Below are 19,051 nucleotides of genomic sequence, written 5' to 3'. Positions count from 1 at the left end.
TGAGCAAATTATTACCTGTTTAAATTATTACCTTTCCTAGCACTTAATTTCTCATCTGCATTCCAGAAAGTGACATCCTTCAAACATCCAGATTATATCAAGACAACAGGGTTGATAAACTGATTTTTAGTTACAATAAAGATGATCAATAGGGGCTAGGCGCAGTGGCTCACACCTGTAATCCCAGCACTTTGAGAGGCCAAGGCGGGTGGATCAGAACGTCAGAAGATCAAGACCATCCTGGCCAATATGGTGAAACCCTGTCTCTACTAAAATACAAAAAACTAGCAGGGCATGGTAGTACGTGCCTGTAGTCCCAGCTACTCACAAGGCTGAGGCAGGAGAGCTGCTTGAACCCAGGAGGCGGAGGCTGCAGTGAGTTGAGATTGTGCCACTGCACTCCAGCCTGGTGACAGAGCAAGACTCTGTCTCAAAAAAATAAATAAATAAATAAAGATGATCAATAGGTAAAACAGAACATTGACTCTAATGATACAGCAGAGGAGCAACCACAGCAAGAATGTCCCAGATGTGAGCTGGACTACCCCATGAAATAGCAAGGATAACATTCCAGTCTTCTTAATAAAAGAAAAACCTCCAAGCTATCAAAGGAGAAAAATCCTGCAAATTAACCTTTCAGACTGATTCAGAACATTTTCCAGGATGATGCACCTGAAGAAAAACATGTGATTCAATTAATAGCGTTTGTCAAGTTGCAGACTGATCCAAAGGTGAGGCTACACCTACGAAGACAGGCTGAATGCCAGCTCCTGTAGCCTCATTTGCAAAGCTCGGCACTCTGGAGCTTAAATGTCCCTGCTTAACAAATGGGGAGCAATTTAGTCTGTTGTATAAAGACAAGAGCAAGGCCAAAGTCTAACAATAGCTCGCCTCTCGCCGAGTCCTTGAATTAGTAAATGTTATTACGAAAGGAAAATATACTTTTATCTAGGTTGTTACGTTTTCCCTCTGCTGTCCTCTGTGGCTTTGCGTATAAGCTCATAGTTTTTAGTTAAATTGGACAATTACTGAGTGAGAAGTGCATAATTAATGAACAGTCACTGTATATGTTTGGAAAACTGTGACCCAATCACTGAACAGATAACTGAACCACTAAAATAAATGACTTGTTCCACTCATTACCTGATAAGCATTTGTTTAGAAGTTCCTTGGTGCCCTATCAAAATTCTAATCAGTTCTATTTAAATTACATTTTTTTGCACTGCATTGTTATAAATGCTAATTTATGCCTAGAATGGAACAGCTTTATTTCTTACCTCCTGAAGAAACGGATGAATAAAAACGTACTTCTACAGGGCATAAAAGATTATCAAGGGTTCAATGACTATTGGATTTTGCACTTGCCAAAACACATCCTGAGACATCGAGCTGAAGTTCTAGGGGACAACAAGGACATTCAAAGCCTCCCACAGCAAAGCTATCCCCAAGAGGAGACTGAGGACTGTCACAGCAGCATCTGCAATCACCACCGGGATTTTCTGCGCTTGGGGACTGGGCAGTCTTTGGGGTGGTCAAGGGAAAGAAGGGAAAATTCTCACAACTTGAGAATAATGATCCAAAGAATCTTAAAGGCAGATGGTCATTTCAGAATCTCTAGACAACTTTTGTGCATGGAGAGGGATTTCTCCAAGCCTGGTAGCCCATCTGCTTTTGTGGTGATGTCCATGTCCACCAGCTTGTAGGCGGTGGCAGATCTCACATGGTAACTCCATATATTTTTTCACAATTAGTTTGGTCACCAAACTTAGCACCAAGATGTCACTCCAAGCAACTCAGGCAGTTCCACCCAAGAGAAGACTAAAGCACTGTTTTGCTTTCTCTGATGTACAAGTCTTGACCACTTGCAGCCTAGGGGTGGCCCAGACAGGCCCTAAGTCATTTGAGATCTAGAGGACCTCAGAAGAGAGAAGATTGAAGCTGGTGTTCCAGAAATAGCTAGCAATCTCCTAATGAGGCCACAAAAGTCCTGTCTTTAAAAGTGCCTCAGCCACTATGATGTTCCCTCCCATCCCAGGCTCAGCGTCTCTGGAAGTCAGCGAGCCTGCCATTATCCTGCCTGGCGTGGGAGGCATCACATTCAGAATTCATTGCCAGAAGTTTTTTATAAGCTGAGGAATTACCTTGAGAGGATTGAATTTCCAAGCGCAAGTCAGCACCTGGTGGGGAGGCTGGGGCCACCTCAATCATCCTGTACCCGGGAGTCTCTTGCAGAGAGTAGGCGAGGCGAGGCTGGATCAGGCTGGCTTAGGGCCGCTTGGCCAAGGGGCTAGAAAACGCAGGTTCACAAAGGCATTTAACCTCGTTTAAGCATTGCAATGTGGCTGAGGCTTAAACAAGGCTGGGACATTTTCTCACTTATTATCACCTTGATAACCTTTTCCTGTAGGTAGGAAGGGGTGGCATGAGAAAGCGGGGCACAGGGAGATATTGGGGGGGGCATGGCACTGAGCAGGAGGGGAGCAAGCTGCTGTTTTTCCTGTTTTCTGAGTGCCTTTGGAAAGAGAGGAAGGATGTTTGCTCTCTAAATATTTTTACTTTTAAATAGAAACCGTTTTCCAGACTGCACGGCTAATCACTTCATAGAAAAGGGAAGAAAAGAATAGCTTTCATTCACTTTCTTTGAAACCTATTCATTACAGTTTGAAAGCAAAATTTCTCTATGAAATACCTAAGTAATGGCAGCATTTCTACAAGATCTAAGCGTGGGGGTGAGGGAGCAGAGATGGGAGAAGTAAGCAGAGCCCAGGAATAGCTGTGCTTGCGTCATCCAGGAGAGAAGAGGAACTGATCACCTTCGTCTACTGGAAGTGGTGGCAGGGGTGGGGAGCAACATGGTCCCCTCCCCACACCTTCCCAAAGAGGCACTAACAGCACTCCTGTCTGCCCTGTGGCTGAAACCAATCTTAAAAGAAGTCTTTTTAGAGAAATTAAACTTTACAATGATTGTTTCTCAATCTTATTTAAATCAATTATAATAATAACTGATTCTAATTTGCATTAAAATCTCTCATTGTCCTCTAAAGCTATTTGAACCAAACCCAAATTAAAGCTCTGTGATGGAAGCAAGCGGGTTTAAAAGCCTCATTGCAGTTCCTACCAGCAGATGACTATGACTCTAATACCCATCCACCACTCTCTCTGCCTGAGCATCCTTGGACTGACAATCAAAAGTCCTAGATAATATTTCTAGGACTATACAAATCTTTGTATAACTTATCTTTGAGTTATAAAATTTCACTGTTCTAATCTGGAAAATTAAGTCCCTGGGAGAGCACGTGTTGTCTACCAAATGTCCACAGATTGTGAGGCTCAGTCACCACTGTGATTATCTTATTATTATTATTGTCACTGCAGGCATTTAACATTAACTGAGGAGCTACAATTTCCCTGACTCTATCCAGGATAAATGATATAGGAGTTTTACAGAATCATAGTTACCACTGACTCTGGGCCAATAATTTGGCATTTCATCTCAAAATGTTGCTCATATCAGAAATGTGAGACAAGAGGTCAAATGAGAAGACATCCTCCATCTGCGAAGTGATTCGCATTTTCAATATGTCAATTTAGCCTCCATCCATATCAGTTATAAAGCTGTGGAATAACCGCAGATAGAGTCCTGTGACATCTCACTAGAGGCTTCATTCCAACTTAAAATTGGTAATTAATCAATATTACATATATTTTATAGTTCAATCCTCTTAGCAATTACTTGGAAGACAAAACAGATAATGCTTGTTAAATGTTAAGATGGTATAAATCTGGGAGAAATAGTTAATATTTGAGATTCCACGTGACTCAAAGTTCTTGCCAGGCTGGAGCAATAGGAAAAAATTATATGAGATACCACAAAAATAAACACAACCCTGCACTTAAGTTCAAAATGCCAATTTAGGTACATTATGTTTTGCCAGAAATCATGTGAAAAGCCAGAGGGGCTTTTACTGTGTGCTTTAAAATCAGGAGAAGCCAGTGTGATACAGCTACATAAAATGCTAACAGAATTTTAGATGACAATAACAGACATCTAGTCCAAAACAGAAGAGGTAATGGTTATGTTGTACAGTGGTCAGACATCACATCGCTAAGAGAGAAAAGGTAACACAATCTCCTTCACCAACTCTGCAAATTTGAAGACATCATTTGAGCCTTAGTGTTCTCATCTGAAAACGGAAACAATAGCAGGCAACAGAGATATTCTTGTAAAATTTTTGTAAAATCAAATGAGTTAGTCTTAAAAGTGTTTTGAAAATTATGAAGTAGCATTGCACTGGACATCTGCTATTTGTCACTCAATAATCACCTTCCTCTTTTTGGCAATTTCAATTCAGCCCTCTTTTGGGGAACCTCTCCTCCATCATTCTTACCACTTGGTGGGCCCAGCTTGGCTGAGGCTGCAGAGATGGGTTTAGGAATGGCCACATGACCCAGTCAGGGCCAAGGAGACATGAGGAGACTATGCGAGGGCTTTTGAGAACAAAGAGCTCTTGCTCCTTAACTGTATTTGGTCATATAAAGGGTTGAGTCTTACAATAGCATCCTGCTACCCAGGGAGAAGTCAGCCTGAAGATGAAGCTTAACCAACAGAAGTGGGGAGAAAAGGCAGAAATGAAAGAGACAAAGAAATAAGCCCTGATGATCTCATTTGATATTCTGGATCAGACCCTCTCAGCCAAAGCCAGTATTCCCTTGCACTGTTCTATATTCCAAGCCCATATATTAAATTTTTTTGTCAGTTTGAACAGGGTTTTTATGTCCCTTGCAACAGAAAGAGTCCTACAATTGTGTATTTATTCTTATGTCTTGGAAAATCCAGTTATTTAAATATATGGAAATAATACATGAGAGAGTTTTCAAGTAGAAAATATAGACTCCACAAAAATCAAATTTGTTTAAATTGTGTTAGATTATTATAATTCTGTTAGATTGTTACGGTGACTGTGTTTACTAATACAAGCAAAATTTCATTATTGACTATGTCTTGGATTCTAAGACCTACATAAGAATTTATGTAACAACTTTGTTCTAAAAGGAATTTTCTTTAGCATTCTGCCTCTGGGAAATCCATGTTTCCAGCCTACCCCATCTTGTCTTCCTTGTCTTCCTGCTGAGCTAATCGCCAGATCTCCAACTAAAACAGCAGTGCCCATCTCTGATTAATGGGCTCTTTCTCCCCACCTTTTTTAATGGCTTTCTCCCATTGCGATTTCAATCAGAACATCCCTGGGAATCCCTCCTGGTGCCTCTCCAGGATCACTGCTATTGCCATTTCTTATAGACTCCTCCCGAAGAAGAGAAAAACCAAAGAAATGTCCCCATACTCCAAAGCTGGGATCAATGTGGAATGTGGAAAATAAATTATAGCATTTTCCAGCCAAAAAGGCCTAAAAACATCAACCCCTGATCAACAATGGGCTAAATCCAGCCCACCCGATTTTTATTTTCAATTGCTTTATACATAAAGTTTTATTTGAACACAGCCATGCCTGTTTGTAACATATATTTGTCTGCTTTCATGCTATAATAGCAAAGCTGAATGGTTGTGACAGAGACCATATGGCCTGTCAAACCTAAAATAGTTACTCTCTGGCCCTTTACAGAAAAAGTTTGCTAACCTCTAATCTAGTCCAATCACCTAGTTCTTAAAAAGAAGCTTAGGCCCAGAAAGACGAGCTAATCATACACAAAAGACCAAATCCAAGTTTGTTTCACACGATAGTATTTTCATGTTCTATTCCTGTCTACTAGATTAGAGGTGTCTTGCAGGCAGAGATTGTGCCTCGTGTTTCTGTGATATCCCAAACCATAGAGGCTGAATACTGAAGTGTCCATTAAAACTAGTTAGATAAATGCAAAGGTATTGAGGAGATAATGAATTTATTCAGAGACGCCTATGTAAACCATCTCCCCTCCTGCCTCCACAGCCTCCAAATATTTGTAGCCACAAACCAGTGATTCTCCATGGGACATCAAGTCACTATTTGTGACGTCATCCGTCATCTATAAAACGGCCTGAAAGTATCCGCCTCACAGAATGGTGAGGCTCAGATGAGATAAAGTGTGGAAGGCACGTAGCACAGAGCCTGGCACATGTCAAAGGGTAGTAGGTTACTGTGATGTCTATCATAAAAAAGGAGGCACCCTGAGACATAATTGGGTCTTACAGGGAACATGTATTTTGCTAATATTACTGTACTGCGGACTTCTCCCAGATACCTCCATAAGCAATGGGGGAACATATACAAAGGTGGGCTCGAACACTTCATTTCTGCAAACAATTGAATCCATATTCAATTGCTGTCACACAAGGAAGTTTGAGCACAAGTGACAGAAACACGGTTCTCCCAGATCCCAACAGCACCAGTAGTACTAGAAGGAGAGAAAAAGATTCTTTCCCTGGAGATAAGGCATTACAAACGTCATTACTTAATAAAGTAAGGAAAAATGTAGCATTGTGTCAAATAGCATGCGTACAGCATGAATCCAATAGTGAGCAAGGACATCTGTCCTGATTCTCCCTACCATGGAAATAGTCCCACCCGATACCAGGGGCTTTCCTCTGGCCACATCAGCCCTTGTCTATTCTGACTAAACCTTCTTTAGATTTTATGGCAGTAACTTTCTCAACTAATAGGAATGTATCATCATTGCTCAACAGCATACCGTATTTACTGCATGAAACTTTTAGCTATGGGCAAAATATTTTCACCAGCCAGCCCATCCTCTTGCCAAAGAATTATGCTTATAAAACTGTGTTGTATTTTGATAGACCCCAATATGGAAATAAGAAGAGAATAATAAGCCTATGATCCCAGTCAAATAGAAACAGCCAAGCACTCATCCTTCATTCCTCCTCTCTTCCTGGTCTAAGGTGGTACCTCGCAGTGACCCTTTTCTCTGTTGTTGTTTTTGTTTTGGGACAGAGTCTTACTCTCTTGCCCAGGCTGTAGTGCAGTAGCACAATCACAGCTCACTGCAGCCTCAAACTCCCAGGCCCATGAAGTCCCCCCTGCCTCAGTCTCCTGAGTAGCTGACACTATATGCCTGTGTCACCACACCCGGGTAAGTTTTTGATTTTTTTGTAAAGACAGCATCTCGCTATGCTGCCCAGGTTGCAATACCCCTTTAAATAAATATCCCTTTAGAACCTGACAAGAACGTGTAGAACAATATCGTCTACCCTCTCCTCTACCCAACTCCTTCTTTTGATGCCAATCACAGGGAGTAAACATTTTTCCAGAATTACTTAGCCCATATCAGGAATCAAACCCTACATGCAGTCCTCTGTGATGTGCTAAACTCATCTGCTTAGGTCCTGGCAGCCAGAAAAAATGACTGGGGGCTAATAACTAGTCAACCCCCCATTAGGAGGGCCTTTCCCACCCAGGCCCCCATTCCTACTGCCACCATCTGTGTTTGTTCTTCTGCTACATAAGAATTCAAACTGGGTGGTAGGCCTGTTATTTTTAAAAGTCTTACAGTAGCGTCTATACCCAGAACCGCCTCATCACAATTATCCTCACCAAACGAGGAAACTTCACATGGAGAATGGATCTGGTTTTCAGCCAGCACCAAATGTCTCTCCTTCTGCCTTTTTGTCATTCCGATCAATCAGAACATGTGAAACTCCCAAATGAAGAGTAAACACACAGCCCAGGTTCCTTTCATCTCCTAACATATGTCATGAAGGGGGAGGGAGAAAATTCTATTCCCAGCTTCAATCAGCCCTTGGTATTCTGCGAAGCTGAAAGGAGGTTGCGTGGCGCTGTGGAGGAGTGCCGAACGTGGGCCGGCTCCTCCGAAGATAATAGGTATTCGCTGCATACCTGAGTCTTGGAGTCATTATCTCTCCTGTGAGCACTTCTGTATTTATATATAATGAGATCATTACTAGGCAGCTATTCCAGTTTTATTCAGACTTTAATATTTCTTAAAGAAAAAAAAGTAGCATACAAAAGGGTTTGTGATGCCAACTCAATCAGACGTGCTGTTGATGGAAAATTATTCAAGTGCAAGCCAGAACAGGCAAAAAAATTTTCAGAGAGGTTTCTGTCAAAGCTGAGTTCTCCTGTGACGATGTTTCAAGCGAATGTGCCGAAGTGTCCAGAGGTGAGGAAGGAAAATAACAACGAACAGAAGAGAGGGCTGTGTATAGGATTAAAAACGAGGCACGTCGCAGCCTAACTATTCAGGCAGGTAGGGCATGTGCCTCCTGCCGAGACTCGACTCCCACCCCCGCTTTCAGTGGGTAATTAGACCAGGGAAGCAGCTTTACTTGCCGTCAGCTTCACTAGGAGCAGTCAGGTTTTAGAAATTAACCCTTTGGTGGGTGCTAGTGCCTTTTGTGATTGAACTCCGGTGGATAGGCAAGGTAGGTAAAGGCAATTCCTTCCTCCTCTCACAATATGCTTTAAAGAAGGGAGTTTCTGTCTCTTCAGTCTCATTGCATCTTCAGGGGGAAAAAAGAAATAGAGAAGAATTTTCTTTCCCTTTGTCCAGAGAACCCCCATTCACAGAAAATGGCTAGAAATTCAGTGCCCCTGCTAATCAAATATTCTGGGAAAGGCTCTATCCATTTTCAGCAAATTAGAAAATCAAATGAAATCAATTGAATACTAAAACAAACAAGAAGGAATCTCTCTTGATAGTCCAGACAGCACCTCAGGATGATGCCAAGCCTTGGGTGACAACTGTGAAGGTGGGGTTCCGCACTGGCCCCCACTTTTAGAAATACACTCTGCTAACGTGAGCTCTCTGGATGTTTGCACTTTGGAGAAATACAAGCTTACTGATTCATTTCTGGGATCTATGCTTTATCCTGTGATACAAATCCAAGAAGACTATCATTTTAGCTCTTCGTTCCCTGTCCTGAAACTGCAGATGGGAATAAGCAGATGGAGCAGGGATGCAGACTTGTCATCACATAAACACGAAATGAAAGGATCCTGGCTCTTTTCTTATGGTGGTTGTAAAGCACCCATTATTTTTCTCCTAGCACTTCCTAACAGGCAAAACCAAAATAACATAGGAAGGAAATTTACAGAATGCGCATGCTGTCCACTGAGCCCCCAAACACTACTCAAAATAGCACTGGTAGATTTTTTATTATTATTATTTTTGTTATTCTACTTAAAGAGATACCCTGTCATGGTTAGGAGTTAGTTCTGATAACATTGTTAAGGCTATTTTATAGATCCTAGTCTTAGGATGTACTCAATGTTTAGAAATCAGTTTGGAAAGGAAGAAAAGAAGGGAGAGGAAGGAAAAGAGGGAGGGAGGAAGGAAAGAGAGAGAAAAGGAAGAAAGGCAAGGCAGGCAAGTGGGTGGGAGGAGGAGAGAAGGGTGGGAGGATAGAGATCTCGGGCTCTGTAAAGTGTAGCTATCTCTGCTATAATCTATACTCTGTAGGCAAAGAAGTGCATCAAAATAGTCCTAAAAAACACTTGAACTTAAAGAGATATAAACAATGAAAACGAGAATAATTTTATCTCCTCAATTAAATCCACAATAGCTAATCATAGTAACTATTTTGAGATTAACTCCTTGAAAAGGGGAAGAATCAGCTCAAGTAAGACTTATTAAATGTCTGTCCATTGTTCACTATTGCACTATTGTGTGTTAGCAAGTTTGGGGGTGGGGGAGCAGTATGTGTGCATGTGGGGGGAGGTGGGTGAGAGAGAGAGAAAGCGCAATTTCACTGACCATCAACATGAATTCTCCAGGGAGCACCATAACCCAACAGTGCTCCTCCATCTGCCTCCCTTGGGCAAAGAGCACCCTTCACTGTATCAGCCTTTTGATCTACCCTCCCAGCCTTAAAAGAAGAGATCTCTCTTTTTCCCAAAAACCAGCTGCCTCTCCAACATTCTCACCCTATCCTCCAATGGTCCTTTCCTTCTGTCACCAAATATGTTGATGTTCCTCCTCCACGGAAGATCCTCCCTAGGCTGCTCTCAGGAGAGATGGATCCTGGCCCCGCTCTTCTGTGGACTGGCCATGAGACAGCAAGACTGCTAGCATCATTTCCTCTCACGCTCACCCTAGTACTGCCTCAAATACTGCTTTATTCTGATCTCTTCTTTACTAGCGAAATCACCACACCATTCATTCTCTCTGGACACATCAGAAATATAGCTTTCATGCTCACCACACCATTATAATTGCTTTTTAGAATCATCAGATTGAACCATTGTGCCAAGTCACATAGTCAATACTAGTTCTTAATCCCTTGGACTTTTTAGCTGTATCTGATGTGGCTGAGGAAACTCCTCTTGCAACCCTGTTTTTCTGAGCTTCCCACGCCGATCCCCTCATTGCCTGTTCCTCCCTGTCTCTATTTGTCTGGTCCCACTTGCTTGCCATGGGGCACATGGTTTTATTCACGGTCTGGCAGCCAGCTACACATGTGATGGCTTCAGAGATGATAAAATACATTCTCCAACCCCACATTCCCTGCCCCTACCATGCACAGAGCACCCCGTCACACCAAATATTTGATTGAAGACACATCCCTTTGAGTTAAAGTACTGTGTCTCACAGAATCTTCTATTCAAAAGTAAATAGCTTTCAGAAGCTGTACATTCATCCGTCATCTATTCATACAAAATTAATTTAATAGATAATTCATGTTTCCTCAGAAATAAAATGGTGGCACACTGAGGAAACGGACTCCACTTTGAAGGAATGACAACTCTATTATCTAGATAGAAAAAAAGGCTGAGCATAGTAGCTCAGGCTTATAATCCCAGCACTTTGGGAGGCTAAGGCAGGAGTATCTCCTGAGCCCAGGGGTTTGAGACCAGCCTGGGCAATATAGCAAGACCCTGTCTCTACTGAAAATTTAAAAATTAGCCAGGCATGGTGGCACATACCTGTATTCCCAGCTACTTGGGAGGCTGACAGGATTGCCTGAGCCAAGAAGTTGGAGGTTGCAGTGAGCTATGATCGTGCCACTGCACTCCAGCCTGGGCAACAGAGCAGGACTCTGTCTCTTTAAAAGAGAAAAAGAAAAGAGGGGACAGGAGGGGAGGGAAGGGAAGGGAAGGGAGAAACCATGTTCAAGAAAATGCTGTAAATATATGTTTAATACCTATAAAAAATACTGTTTACGTAATTAAAACACCATAACGAATTCCCATAACTGACGAATGGCAAGGTCATAACCTACACTCCAGAACTCTCACCAAAGATGACAAATCTAACGCTCCCTTAGAAAGCCAAAGGTCTCTGGGAAGGAGGATTCTGGAAAAGTTAAATAGCAATATTTGTCTATGAAGTTTCTGAAATAATATGATGATTTGCTGTCAGAAACATGACAAAGAAGTTTCCTATTCTGCTCAATGTTTTAAGCAAAACAGCCCCTGTACTCTAAGCAGAAAAAACCTGGTCACAGAATTTTGCTGTGAGCCCACAAGGACCTGATTTTTTTTCCCCTAAGTAGCTTTCTCTGCACATGTGCTCTGTGAGGAACACTCAACTCCGTATCATTACTGTCAATAAAGTCTTAGATCCTGACCCTCTTGATGGGCTCACTACCATTTAAACTACTGTTAGCATCAGGAGTTACAGACCAGCCTGGCCAACGTGGTGAAGCCCTGTCTCTACTGAAATACAAAAATTAGCTGGGCATGGTGGTAAGCACTTGTAATCCCAGCTACTTGGGAGGCTGAGGTAGGAGAATCAATTGAACCCAGGAGGCAGAGGTTGCAGTGAGCTGAGATTGTACCATTGCACTCCAGCCTGGTTGACAGAGCAAGACTCCATCTCAAAAATAAATAAGTAAATAAAAAATAAACTACTGTTGGCAATCACCATGCTGAGCATAAATCAACTGGGTGTTCATTTGTCAGAGTTCAGCCTCTAACTTCTGAGGTTGCCCAAGATGCTTCTTCCTATGATCCTGGAGCCCAGATCAGTGAATAGCAAGTAAACTGTCCAGATACTGTATGTGAGGGTGGCCAAGATTAAATTTCTCTTTTCTCTGCCTGCAAGATGTACTATGGTACTAGATTAATAAGATTACACCTCCACTCTGGAGCAAAGTGCCACCTTTAATCATTTTCAGCAGTGTATCACCTGACCCTCCACTTGTTAGGTTTATGAACACTAGGAAAAGATCACCAGGCAACATCAAAAGCCAAAAATACCATGTCTCTGAAGACCTTCTTATGAAGAGTCTTATGAATCAAAACAAGGGCATAGCCACCTGATATTTCACAAACAGAGGGAGGAAAAATTGAGAACCCCTAGTGTTTGTAATAAGGGAACTTTGAAAATTGTATTAAAATCAGAACTATATAGCATTTGCAAGGAATATCCTTACATTGTACACTAACATAAAATGAAATTCAAGCATATCCTAGAAACTAAGTGAATGGTGGATATGACTGGGCTGATTCTTGGGTTCTTTGCCTCCTTATGAGCCTGACTGTCCACGTCCTATGGGAGAAAACAAGGTGGGGTCAGAGGGCAAACAGAGAGTCTCTTGCCCCACTGTAAGTAAATGCTACCATGAACAGGGTCTGATTATAGGAAACATTGCTTAAAGGTGACTTACTTAGTTATTCTTTCCATGAAAGAAGACATCTATCCTTCCATATCAACAAGATGTCTTTTTCCAGAAGCCATTAGAGCAGAAGTTCTTAGTTGCCCTATATCAGGGATTAGAAAATTACAGTCACAGGTCAAGTCTGGCCCACCATCTATTTTTATAAATAAAGTTTTATTGGAACACAGCCATGCTTATTAGTTTACATATTGTCTAGGGCTGCTTTCTTACTTCAGTAGTACAGTTAAGTAGTTATAACAGAGATCTTACAGACTGCAAAGTCTAAGATATTAACTATTTGACCCTTGGCAGAAGAAGTCTACTAACTTTGGCCCTATATCCTCCATGGCAAAATTTAAATAATTAATAAAAGTCAATGTTTATCAAACTTTTTAATGTGCAATGTGGCATTAAACACTATACATGAACTATATAATTAGATCTCTACAACTGCTCTAGAAAGTAGGTACTTTTGTTTTCCTCATTTTAAAAGTGAAGGACCCAAGGCTTACAGAAGTAATAAGGTCTCAGAACTAAGAAGTGGCAAAGGCAGAATTCAAAGCCTGTCAGTCTGACTCCAGTGCCCTGTAACATATTAACCATATAAATGCCGGTATACAGTAGGTGCCATTTACCAAGTGCTAACTATACACTAGCCTTTGCATATATTGTCTCTAAAGCTTACCACTGCCTATGCTTGTATATCCAAAAGATCAGGCAACAGGCACCCAAACTGGCGAAGTGATTTGTCCAAGATCAGATGGCGGACAGTAGAAAATCCTGTGTTCAAACTCAGACTCCATAGTGCTTTCATTATATATGCCATCTCACAGCGGAAAGATAGTATTTCAGAGATAACATAATAGGCATCAGAAATTGTCGTTTTTTTTCTAACTTCCCATTCTGCCTAGAAAGACTATAAGTTAACACGCCCAGGTTCTAGCCCTCACTTAATCATTAATGATCTTTGTGGCTCCTGGCAGGTCTTTTAACCCCTTCTGATGTCAATTTCCTGGTTAGCAAAGGAGGTTGTTCAGATTGGCTGCTCTGTAAGATCTTCCAGCCTCCAATACACTCTAAACCTTCAGTGCTGTCCCTCTGAGAATTATGTCGTCACTTTTGTGCTCTCACACTCTCTCTCTCTTTCTCTCTCTCTCTCTCTCTCTCTCTCTCTCTCTGTGTGTGTGTGTGTGTGTGTGTATGTGTGTGTGTGTGTGTGTGTGTGTGTGTGTTTTCCTGGTAATTACAAACAACTATCTGAATGATCCAGGGAAGTTTTTTATTTAAAACTCTCACTCTCAAAGTGCTGGAATTATATAGGCATGAGCCACTACATCCAGCTCCATTTGTGTAAATTTATTTCTATGACATATTTTTTAAGAGACAGGGTCTAGCTATGTTGCCCAGGCTGGTCTCCTGGGCTCAAGCAATCCTCCCCTCTCAACGTCCAGAGTAGCTGGCACTGCCAGCATACACCACGACACCCAGCTTCTATCATGTCACTTTCAATGGCTACATGATGTTCCGCAATAATTATATACTACAGCTTATTAAAGTGTTCCTATATTCTTAGACATTTAAGTTGTATACATTTCCTACTATTAGAAACTATGTTATGATTAAACATTCATGTATGTGCAATAAATAAATAAAATAAAACTCCTCGTCTGAGATAATCTCTCATCATGGATCCTAATTGCCTTTCATTCAAGACAGAGGCTAAAATCTCCTCCAATAGTACCTTATCATTACAGGATGGCTCATGGAAATAGCTGCTCCTTCTTAGAACACTAAGAGGATTCCAGACACGTGACTCTTACTGCTTCTTCATTAATTTTGTTATCTCTGATTTTATATATTTCAGTTAACCTATTAAACAGCCAGTAAGATCTAATTTCCTAAGGCCAAGATGGGTTAAATGCAGTAAAGTGTACATTTAAAATTATGTAATTTGGTGGATGCCATTGTTTTTCTTTATTGTGAAATTTTAAATCACTAGCATCCATCTGGTAAATTAAGAAAATAAGGCCTATTGCTGTTCCTAAAAGATAGAGCTTGCCCATCAGTGATAGACTGGATAAGGAAAATATGGCACATGTATACCATGGAATATTATGCAGCCATAAAAAAGGATGAGTTCATATCCTTTGCTGGGACACAGATGAAGCTGGAAACTATCATTCTTAGCAAACTAACAGAGGAACAGAAATCCAAACTCCACATGTTCTCACTCATAAGTGGGAGTTGAACAATGAGAACACAGGGAAGGGAACATCACACACGGGGGCCTGTCGGGAGGTAGAAGGGCAAGAGGAGGGTTAGACAGCATTAGGAAAAATGCCTAATGTAGATGACAGGTTGACAGATGCAATAAATCACCATGGCACACGTATACCTAAGTAACAAACCTGCATGTTCTGCACTGGTACCCCAGAACCAGTATAATTAAAAAAAAAGTATAATTAAAAAAAAAAAAATAAATTTAAAAATAAAAAAAAAAAAAAAAAAAAAAAGATAGAGCTTTCCCGATGAGCTGTTTTATCTCTATCTCATTTCCTAATCCTATTATCTTTTTCTATAAATTATCAAACTTTAAGGACCATTGAATTCTCCTGATAGATGCCTTCAGGAGGTTAACAACCACCTCTCAAGCAAAGACTGAGTTCTATGAACTGCCTTTAGCGTTTCTCAAATGGTGGCCCTTCTCAGCCTAGGTCCCCTCACTTTAACTGATGGACAAAACTGACGTAAGAAAATACATCAAGTTTTCTTCTTTTAGTGACTTGTTTAAAAAAGAAAGAAAAAGAAAAAAAGGCCATCTTGCCAGTGATCCCTTTAAGCCTTTTTAATTGCAAAAGAAAATTTTATGGTGCTGCTGACCTAGCCTTAACAGAGTTCATTTCAGAAATGTGCTGAAGTGGGTACCAGTGCTGACAACTAAGGCTGAGAAATGTTTTAAGTATCACGACTCTACATTTTTCTCCTGTCTGTGAGGTTCAGGGATTCATCCTGTCTGAATCACGCCTGCCCTTTGTTTATGCATGAATAAGATATTCTAGACACTGAGGACACCACACAGACACCAGCCCTTCCTGGAAAAATAAGACCTAGACCTCAAATCAGGGTGAATACACGGACTCCCCAGCGCCAACTAATTTCTAAATGTGAATAAAGATACATTGGTTAGCAAGCTTTGTCCGATTCTCCTATTGCCCCCTAACCTTTAGCAAGACAAAAATGTAACATATAATGGATCCTAAAATTAATGGCACATTTTGCTTTTCAGTTGATCAGATCAGCTGAGAATGGGGTCAGTCTCTTACCTCCCTAAGATAAGAGGTTGTCACTGTTTGAGTGCATTTATCTGCACCAGAGACATTAGGCCTCAGAAAATCTCTGACAACTTAGAAGCTCAGAATATAAAACAAGAATAAACCTACAAAAGCAAATCAGCTTCATTCCCTAATTCCTGATAGGGTCACACCTAAAGCACTCTCTTCCTGCATCATTCAGGAAAACCTCTTTGCCCACCAGTTCACTGGATAACCATTTATTGGGCACCTGGTATTTGCAAAACACTATTCTAGGCACTGGGGATCTTCTGGACACAAAAGACAAAGTCCATACAGTAACAGAGCTTACATTCTAATAAAGGAGACAGGCTATCAACAAATACGAAAAAGGTATGAGAATAGTTAGTGCTATTTTGAAGACAAAACAGGATAATATAATACAAAAGGACTATACTAGCTTGGGTAGTCAAGAAAGATTCTCTGAGGAGTTGACATTTAAGTTGAACCATGAATAAAAAATATGGTACCCTGTGAAGATCTTGGGTAGGGGAAGGACATTTCAGGAATAGGAAATATCTAGTGCAAAGGTCCTAAGATGAAAGGGAACTTGAAGTTCTCAGGAAACCAGTAGAACAGGATGAAGGAGAGGAAGAGATACATAAGGTAAGGTCAGAAAAGCAGAGGCCAGCTCTCATAAGGTCCTGAAGACTCAGTAGAGCACTTCATTTTGGCTTAATTATCATGGGAGCTATAAGAAGATTTTCATTGAGAGACCTCTGCAATCTGATAGGATTTTTAAAACAGTACCCTGGCTGCCATGAGGGGAATGGATTGTAGGAAAAAAAAAAAAAAAAAAAAAAAAAAACCAGAGAGATCACTTTGCAGGCAACTGCTGTGGTCCAGATGAGAGATGATGAGGCATTTACAGAGGTGATACTTGGCAAAGGTGAGGAGAAATGGGAAGTGTAGGGACATGTTTTGGAGACCGGACGGCAGGATTCGCTGATGGATTTGATGCAGGGGCTGAGAGCGTCAAGAATGACTCAGGTTTTAGCTGGATGGAGGTACATTGGACCTGTTCACTACTCCGGCATCTGAGATTGTGACGTTTCAGCCAAATGGCACCAAATGCACAACCAACTGTACTATAAATTTGAAATGCACAAGAGGAAACTGGTATATTTTACAAACTATCACCAGAGAAATCATCGCTATTCTGATTCTTTCCTTCAGAGCAAGTGTGTGACTTGAGAAAGCCTCTAAGCATGACTACATACTGGTAGTATTCTTAACTTAAGCAGAAAGAGTGCATTTCCTCATTATGTCCTCGTAGCTGCGAGGCACAAGAAATGGAGAGTGGGCTGGGGATTCTGTGATTTGTTAAAGTGAAGGGACAATCAGCATCAGGAACATTAGCCACGGCAGTATACAGGATTGCCAGACGATGTATGAAAAGAAAAACCAGTCATCTGAATTGAATTTTCAGCTGGAGCCTAAGAGGCCAAATTTAATCATCCCCCAAAAATTATCACACAAGTCAATACTTTCTCCCTTCTCCTTGCAAAGGGAAAGAAACTGCTTCTTTATTTTTCAGTCAAGCAGGTGGCCTTGAGGCAGCTAACCAGCTGGCTGAAATCTAAATACCTTCGTCAAGACAAAAGTCAGAAACATGATTGATTGTCTTCTCATTGTAGGAGAAGAGAACCTCCCCCAGCCAATCAGCATACAGAACTGCTATCAGATAATCAGTGAACCAAACTAGACTTAGAGCTGAGAAACCCAGGTACCCAAATCCCAGGCGCCAATTGGCTGGGGCTTCATCTACCAGCTCAATTACACTTGATGCATTGATTTCTAACAAAGTTCAGTTAGTTTCTTAGTTGTTAAGCCACAGCTTTCTTTTTCAGACCTCAAATAAGTATCTACACTCCCAGTCCATTATTTTAATATATCTGCTTCAACTGCAATTGGTCTGCCCCAGAGTGAAGGCTCTTACTCCAAACAGGTTGAACGTAGAGACTTCTGAGCAGCTCAGAAGTTGCCGCAGGAGATCCCTATCAAACTCACTGTTCTTTCTCCTAGCGGTGAAAAAGCACCTTGGATACATCCCACTTCACTAGAAATACACAGTTAAGATTCTATCTGACCAGCGGTTTGTTGTCTCACATCCCAAGCACCTTGACAGCAGGAAGCAGAATGGTTCATCTAGGGTGGCCGCAAACCAGCGTTCTTTGCACAGGGAGCTCCTAGGTGGAGGTAGGACCAGACCAAACCGATTGTGAGGTGGCACTCACAGACCACAGAGGATTTCCTGCCTCCGTACTGAAATTCTCATGTGAATCTACAATATCGTCTGGTCTCGAACCCAGGAGTAATATGAAAATTAAGGAGATCCTGGCTAGGCACAGTGGCTCACGCCTGTAGTCCCACACTTTGGGAGGTCGAGGCAGGCAGATTGCTCGAGCTCAGAAGTTCAAGACCAGCCTGGGCAATGCAGTGAAACCCCCATCTCCACTAAAAAATGCAAAAATTATCTGAGTGTGATGGCACACGCTGTAATCCCAGCTACTCAGGAGGCCAAGGCAAGAGAATTGCTCGAATCCAGGAGGCAGAGGCTATGGTGAGCCAAGATTGCACCACTGCACTCCAGCCTGTGTGACAGAGTGAGATCCTGTCTCCAACCCAAAAAAAAGACCCTCTCTTAATCAGTGAAGAACAAAGGTGTCAAATTCTACTTGCTCCATGATATTTACCAACCCTATCAATACCTCAAATTTCTCATTGGTAAAATGGAAAAGAAGAGTCACCAAAATAAAACACTAGAGAAGGGATTGTAAAGCGATGAGATTAACTTTCTACTGAATGGAAATCTCACCCATTGTGTCAGAGCAGCTCCGCCTGATAGCTGTAATAGAATGGTGTCCCTTATTCCTAAGAAAATCAAAGAACGGAGTTTACTCGCTGCCTATCTTTTTTTCAGTTTGTTTTTCCTTATTCTTCTTGGTGATTGCTGGCACCGTGGTTTGTAATGTTTGTTACTAGCCTTGGTATTTGAGCTTAAGAAAAAAGTCCTCATAGAAAAAGGCTGTCACGGAGGCAAAAGGAATCAACCAACCACCTATTACCCTAAAACACCACTTTCCACAAAGCTCAGGATGAAAGTCAACAGTCTTCATGTCATGGCACAGAA

At 41.4% G+C, this 19,051-nt stretch overlaps 1 long non-coding RNA gene across 1 annotated transcript; it reads right to left on the bottom strand.

The window, feature by feature from the left end:
* Nucleotides 1-2,145: 2,145 nt before the first annotated feature.
* LOC119467548 lies at nt 2,146-10,931 on the bottom strand. The gene is made up of 3 exons (XR_005196085.1): nt 10,893-10,931; nt 3,460-3,615; nt 2,146-2,287 (listed from the first exon to the last, which is right to left on the bottom strand). It is a non-coding gene; the product is annotated as an uncharacterized LOC119467548 (long non-coding RNA).
* Nucleotides 10,932-19,051: the final 8,120 nt, after the last annotated feature.

This window comes from Cebus imitator, unplaced genomic scaffold, assembly GCF_001604975.1.
Source record: "Cebus imitator isolate Cc_AM_T3 unplaced genomic scaffold, Cebus_imitator-1.0 Scaffold303, whole genome shotgun sequence".
Classification (NCBI taxonomy): Eukaryota; Metazoa; Chordata; class Mammalia; order Primates; family Cebidae; genus Cebus; species Cebus imitator.
Note: the sequence above shows the minus strand (reverse complement) of the source record. Positions and strands in the feature narration are given on the sequence as shown.